Genomic DNA, 7,702 nt, shown 5'->3' with positions numbered 1-7,702 from the left:
GGATGAAATGGCAGCTGACCTTGCTATGGCACCGGAAAGTCTGAGCTAGTCAACAGTACAACTTGACAAGGAGAGCACTAGGCAAAGAAACGGTATCAAGTGCTTCAAGACAATGATCCTTAAAGGGGAAAGGGAGGGTTTTTGCCTTCCTTTTTCAGGAAGTGTGAAAATCTATTGTTTCTGGAGCTGTAGCTTGTAGACCTCCTCTGGCAGATGTCTCTGCACCTGAGGTGCACAGAGAAAGAGGACATATCTGAAGAATCCTAACCTTGTTCCCCGTGTTTAACTTATTTCCTGCCTCAGAAAAGCCTCAAATAAGTAAACATGTATATGAGTGGAATAACTGTAAAGGTACTGGCTGTATACAAGAAAGCACATCAAGGGCTGTCATAACAAAACTCTTAGGTTAGGCTCTTGAGTTACGTGCAAAATTCATTACTTGGTTTGAATAATGACTGAGGATTTTTAGAAGTGACTAGTGTTTTTGGGTGTCGCAGCTTTTCCATGCTTAGCTCAGTTTTTCAGAGGAAGGTTGCTCTGAACTGCTTTAAGATATCACCCCAAAATTGCTTTCCCACTGAAGTTTTAATCATTTGAAAATCTGGGTGGCTCTGCCTGCAAATGCTCTGTTTTGCACTATAGACAGATAGAAGGCTGGGAACTGTCTCTGTGTGGTTTTAGCCATCTTTTTACTTCATTACCTTTGAATCATGGAAGGAAAGTGTATGAGCAAGGACTGCTTTGCTCAAATAGGAGTTTGAGATATGCATACTAATTCAGAGGTTCTCAGTGTTTTCATTGAGAGGTAGTGAGCTATGTTAGCCTTGAAGTCAGGCAAAAGGCAGAATCTCTACCTTTCCTTCTTTCATAGTAGTGGTCATGCAAAGTGGTCCCATGAACCAGATTCCTTGCCATTCATAATCTTATAGACCAGTGGTGCTCAAACTTATGGCCCCACAGGCCAGATATGTGGCGCACAGTTGGTTCAAGGGCTGGCCCCACGCACCGGGATCAGGCCCTGCACAGCCTTGACCAGCCCATGTAACACCCAGATTGGGCCCTGCACTGGCCGTGGGTGACGGGATTAGCCATATGTGCTGGGATTGGGTCCTGGTGCCCCACGCTGCTTCTGCCTGACTCTGTGCACTGGGATCAGCCCCTATACTTCCCAGGCCAACATGCTCAGATCAGGCCCTGGTGCTCCACACTCCCCCTGCCTCCCTGCATACCTGATCTAGTGCCTGGGGCCACACTATATGGCCTGTGGGGCTCCCCCTGGGTCCAGAAATTTGGCATCAAGGGAGTAGCAACTGCTCCCCTGCCAAATTTTCAGACCAGTGGAGATTTCTGTGGGTTGGATGACATGGCTTTGACGGCTAGATCTGGTACGTGGCCATCCCTGCTTCAGACTGTCTTCTCATTTGTGACCATGTAACATCACCCAGGCTTACATGTAAAATTATTACAGTGAAGTATTTAGGTGGGATATATTGTGCTGCTGCATGCTGGGTAATAGCTGTGTTAGTTAATAAATCTGATTTTTGGATTTCATTAAGACCAAATTGAGGCCCATATCAAGCCTCACTTTTTCTTTTTATAAGATCGCTCTTAATTTTTGTGTCTCTTCATGTGAGTAAGCAACTGCAAATGAGAATTAGGCCATGAGCAGATGGCTGCGTGGCCCACTAACATGCTCTGCTTGGATTTCACTTAGTGCCAAATTTTAGCTTTCTGCAGAGCCATGAATGTAGTGGGAAGCTTTTGATATCACTTATTTTCTTGCCCTTCTACATATCTTTGCAGATGGATGTGGCTGTGGATAAAGTCAACAGCCTGAGTGCATTTGTTGTCTGTATCAATGACCAATATTTTGTTATGTGGGAAAACCTCGATTAGGGATTAAAAAATTGAAAACATTCACTGTTGCATTGGAGTTTGCTCTGAATCATTTCCCCTGATCTCGGTGTTTCCAACCCTTGTAGATTACAAAGGGTTTGAAGCCCTATATGAGTGGATTTTCTAAGATCCACATAATCTTGACATCTGTGTGGGTGTACTAGACCTGCATCCAGATACCTGCGCTGTCCACTTACCTAGGGTAGTGTGGCTTCTGCAGAGGCTGTGTTTCCATGATCTGATCATCATGTTCCTGTTCAAAACAGTGCGTAATGGAGGCGTGTATACAGCCTGTTGAGTATCTGCTACCTTGAGAACATACCAAAAAAATGTTGGCTATCTGTTATCTTGAGTTCACTCTGGAACAGCCCAGCTCTGCAGAGCCACAAGGGATGAGGTTTAGGAAAGAAGGAATATGTTGTGGAGCCAGTATTCTTGTATCCCAATTTTATGCTTGCCAGTGGCTTTTGATGTGGCTTCTCATTATGGATTACTTATATGGCTCCCTTTACTGTCATATCTTAACACCTCAGCATCCTTCACTGTAGGTATTGTCCCAACATCCCTGTGACACAGGGAAGCACTGTTATCTCTGCTTAAGAGCCTGCTGAGACACCGAGGCACATGATGGCTAAGTGACCAGCTTGAGATCGTGCAGAAAATCTCTGTCATGGCAGGGAGACTGAGTTTGGGTTTCCTGGGTGTGTCTACACAAGGTGTTTACTGTGGAGTTGACTAATGAGCTCATTGTCTACACATGCAGTGCTATTAGGACAGAATAAACTAATGAACTCTGCCATAGGATAGTACTGTCAGACACAAATACTATCCTACGGTGGAGTCATTTAGTCTGTTCCAATGCACGTGTAGACTGTGATGGGGCTGGCTGGGGCATGAGAATGCTTCAGTGCAGGGGCTGCCTAACTACTAGCCCTGTTTTATGGCACCCTTGTGACCCAGCCAGCTGCTCCCAGCCAGCTTACTGAGCTGGCCTTAAACTAGCTGATTTGGGTACTATACATAGTGTAGCTGCAATGACACAAACTTTGAGAGCTTATGAAGGGTTCATGGCAGGCTTGCATAGGTGGCAATGAGCTTTATGCAGCCCTGTGTTGGGAGGAGGCCCTGGGGGTCAGCCTGCCAGCCTGGGGCTGCTCCAACCCAGCTCAACATGCTGTAGTCCTGGGCTCATGTGCAAATGTGGCACCTGGGGCCAATGTTTATTCAGCCACATTAATTGCTTTTTAGATGCACCCCTTGAGTCCTATAGCAGGGCTCTAACCAGAACCAGGAGAGTACTCAGCCATCCTGCCTGCCTTTGTTGAATAACCCCCCTGTCCTCAGAAAGCCCCTTTTTGGGGTGGTGGGGGGAGGGGGCAACCACAACAGTTTCTTTAGGCTGAAAGAAGCACCTGCAATAAAATTGTCTTCGGGTTTTGAAACATGAATACAGTCCAAATCACTTTATAACGAAACAGATTTTTAATAGAAACTTGAATATTTTGACATTTTCAAAATGGAACATAAACAGTGAAGGCTTTTCAGGGTGTTTCTTCCTCCCTCTCCCCACTGTATCAACTGGATAAGTTCAGCCAAGAAGAAAGAGAAAGTTTCATATGAGAAATGTAGTCCAATTCTAGCTGTAATCACAGGACCATTCTTTCTCTGTGCAAAAGCTTAGAGTAGAGTTAGTTTTTCACCTCTAAATTGTTCTTTCCTCCTGCAGTTTTGTTCCTGCAGCATCCTTTATTCTGATTCTCAATTCTGCAATGGGCTTCCTAGTAATTTATTTTTCTCAGCAGTCCACTGACCACTTTCTCTTCTGGGAGTATCCGTGACTGGATGAATATTTATGTTTGGGTGAAACTATAGGATCTCAGTGGCCAACCCTAATGAAAATCAGCATGGAAATAAGTAAATGAGTATGTTTCTTGCACAGTATATTTCCACAACTGTTACTTCAGGACTTGAGAAAAAATGCATTATTCATCTGTCAGAGGACTCACTGCTACTGTAATGTATTCTTTTTAGCATCCATTCTAATTTGAGGTGTACATAATTCAGCTGAGACCCTGTGTTCCTTTATTCTGGGGAACTCCAGTTCAAGTTCATATCACTGAGTTTTGCTTAAAGAAAGAGATCAGCACAGTTGCTTAATTGACATTGCACATTTTCAGTGAAGCATAGACCCATATGAAAAGTGCAGGCTCTCTTCCTCCTCTCTGTTCACTGCCCCCCTCCCCCCAACAGCACACTTGAAACTCAAGCTATCTCTGGAGTCCCTTATCTTTCTTTTGAAGCTATTACAATTAAGAATCCTAACTTGTTGCCATGTGGTCAGTATGCACTTATTAAAATCCCTAATCCACCTGTTATCAGGTGTTTGTGCTTTTTGACATCTGATTGTTTTCAGAAAACAAACTGCTTCGCTGAGTGATGCAGACTGAAATAGGGGCAGCTGCTGCCCATACATTTTTAGTTTAACCTGAAAATATAGTGTTTGAGGTGTAAATATACTTCTAACAAAGGAACTTTAATATAAATCATCTAAGATCCTTAAGGACAAGAGCACTATACTTCAGCTATCCAATATTTTTACTGTGGCACTGTGAATGCCTTTACAAAGCATTTCTGGTAGAGTCCCTGATTTACCAAAACTTCTGTTGAAGTTGAAGAAGACTGTGTATCCAATCTTTCCCTCTTATGGTCCAGATTTCCATAATCTTTGAGAAACCAAGTCTTTCCCTGATTTTAGATGAGCTCATTGTTTGCTTGTGATTACTAGTTTAATGACTAGAGATAGGCAAAAAGAAAAAAAAATCTGATTTTGAAGAAAATTTGAAAATGTTGAAGTGTTTACATTTCAGAGGGGTCTGATTTGTGCATTTTCCACATTTTTTTCCTTTTTTTCTGAGTTATAGTTCAGTCTCATGTTCGGAGCAAATTAAACTGTTTCCAAACTATCACATCAGTTTCATTGCTTTGAGGAGGAAAACATCAGTAGAAGGCCCTGTTTCTTTTTTAAATACAACCTGAAATGTTTCTGCAGTATTTAAATACAATCTGAAAAGTTTCTGTAACTTTTTACAAAGAAAAAAAGTATGGTAAAAAGTCAATTTTTTAAAAGAGAGAACGGTACCTGTGTATCAAAAACTCAGTGAGCTCTGTTAAAGATGTTTAATGCTCAAGTGGCTATAATTAGTTTTCCAGGCTATTAGTTTATGGAGAGATTCTGTTAATGCTGCTATTTGCACCTCTCTGTCAACAAAATCAGTAAGACTGCAGTGCATTAGATTTTCTTTGAAGGAGTGTCTTTTCAGGCGGAAAGGCAAGATATGTTATATCAGAACGGAAGCTTAGATTTGTGAAGAAAACAATAAAAATCCATATAAGGTTCCTACACATCCTTAAACTCCACAGTATTTTTTTCTGTGTTTCTTAATTTCTGCTGTTCCAGTTCATGCACTTCAGCTCTAAAAACAGACCTCCAACCAAGGAGTCCATTAGCTCAGCTAGTAGAGGGAAGTATTTTATATGAACGTATCCATTGTGCTGCAGACCTTGGTAGCATATGGGAGGTGAATGTAAATTAGCAGTGGAACACTCCTCTTGCAGCACACAATCCAGTACAGAACAAAGTCTTACACTCCCTATAGGAAAACACATCCCTGAGCTCAAAGTGGACTATCTACAGTTACTGTTTCAGGGGACTCCATGCCTCTCACAGAGTTCCTGTATAAAGCTGCTTTTAGAGAATACAGGTTGTATTACATCTCTGCTAAACAGGTGATAAAAGGCATGGGAGACATGGGCGGATCCAGGATTTTAAAAAGGGAACATGGGATTAGTGACCAGTGCTGCAGGGGTGACTGCACATCACTGCTTGTTTCCCAGGTTGAGCCCAGCTCCCTGCGCAGCCCAGCTGAAGCAGGGCAGGAGAAACTCTGGAGCCCCCCACCCCCAGGTCAATGTGGGGAGCAGAGACAGAAGTGGGTGGGAGAGGAGGGATTGGGGCAGCACATGCTACTGAGCATGGAGGGGTAGGGGGTTCTTACCTGCTTTGGGAATTGTTAAGTCCCCAGCTGCTGTGCCTGTAGCATGGTCTGAAAGGTGGGGGGTGGGAGGCATGCCACTGCATGCCTTCTGGATTTGCCCCTGATGGGAGATGACTTGTATTGAATCAGACTGGCGGGGGGATGGGACGGGGGGCACTGGCTGTTTCCTGGCAACAATATGTTTGGAAAAACTTCACTGGATCAAGGTCCAAGTACCTTATGTGAATGGATAAGGTTATGGACATAGTCACAGGTGTAGGCTAAAAATATTCAGTGCTTTCTTGCTTCTCACTTGGTTCTCTGCCATTGAAGTTGAATGCTGTTTGACCTCTGCAAACAATGCAGGATTTAGCCGAAGGACTTGATTTTTAAATGGTCAAGGGTCAGTTCTGATGGTGTTCTGTACGGTAACATGAGAACTGGAGGCTGTCATTATAATACCCCAGCATGCAGCCTACAGCAAAAGGGAGAAAAGGAGCATGAGCATATCATGAAGAAAACTACATGTTCCACCACAAATATTTGCATCCTTTGTAATTGATTTTACATAACAAATGAAAAACCTTTTCCAAAGGCACGATTTCCAAGAATGATTGATGTTGCTTAGTTCTCTTAGAAAATCCAAAGTGATCTTTCAATTGGTTTTGCTAATCCATTCCCCATTTCTAGAATAAACTACTATTTCCATAAACATTGGAGATTATTCCTGAAGGAGGCTTTAAGTAAAAGAAATGATAACATTATATACTGATGTTATTTATATTACACTAGTACCTAGATTTGCCAATTGAGGTGAGAGTCCAGTTCTGCTGGCCCAGTGCAGATGCATAGTCAGATTAGTCAGATATGGCTCTTGTCCAAAGTAGTTTATAATCTAAAGTCCTGATCCTGCAGCATTTATGTACATGCTTGACTTTGGCCAAGTGCGTACTTGTGTATTCAATTGACTTTGACCAAGTGAGTATATCTCGTCAAAGCAGGGGAACATGTGAAGCGATGAGCTCAAGGTGATATGGAAGTTCAGAGGCAAAGCTGAGAATAAACCCCAGGTGTCCCAGTTCACACTTCCTTCTCCTGTTGACCAGTATATGTCCTTTTTCCTATTCCCACTCTTCTACAATTAGATTCATGAACGTAATAATACCCTGTATCTGAACTGGGCATGGCATGCTTCAGGATAGCATAGGGGTTGGGATTGTTGATCCTGCTGTATAAAGATGCAATGCCAAACATAGTTTAAGACAAAGATCTTGGATGCTAGAAACAGAGACATAGCTATTTTTTAGAAGTACGTTGTTTTCTGCTAGAGGCAGTTGTAAGGTGAAAGAAAGGTGGAATACTACAATTGCATATATGCAAGAATATGTGAGATCAGTTAAAACACCAAGTAAACATCTGCCTTTCACGTATCCTGGTGTGAATGCTTAATAGTCCAAAATTGCATCAGGAGCTAAAAAAATAAAAGTTGGTCACTAAGCTCCACCCATATTAAATACCATATTGTTTCTATAGCAACTAATGTACTTCAAAGGGGAAAGGGAATCAAAGATAGACAAAGGAGAGGGCAAAAAATGGATAAAGTAAATGGCATAAAAATGAATCTGGTGATGGATGTCGTAAATGTTTCGTTGCTGCTTGTTTGGGGAAGACTTGCTCTACTGCACATGAGCAATTCATCCCAAACTTGCAGCAATAAAAGCTCTTAGCACCCCTCGCCCTCACATACTCCTGTTAGTCTGCAGGCAGCTCTT

Source organism: Gavialis gangeticus, unplaced genomic scaffold (assembly GCF_001723915.1).
Source record: "Gavialis gangeticus isolate Ggan-Ray unplaced genomic scaffold, GavGan_comp1, whole genome shotgun sequence".
Taxonomy (NCBI): Eukaryota; Metazoa; Chordata; order Crocodylia; family Gavialidae; genus Gavialis; species Gavialis gangeticus.
Note: the sequence above shows the minus strand (reverse complement) of the source record.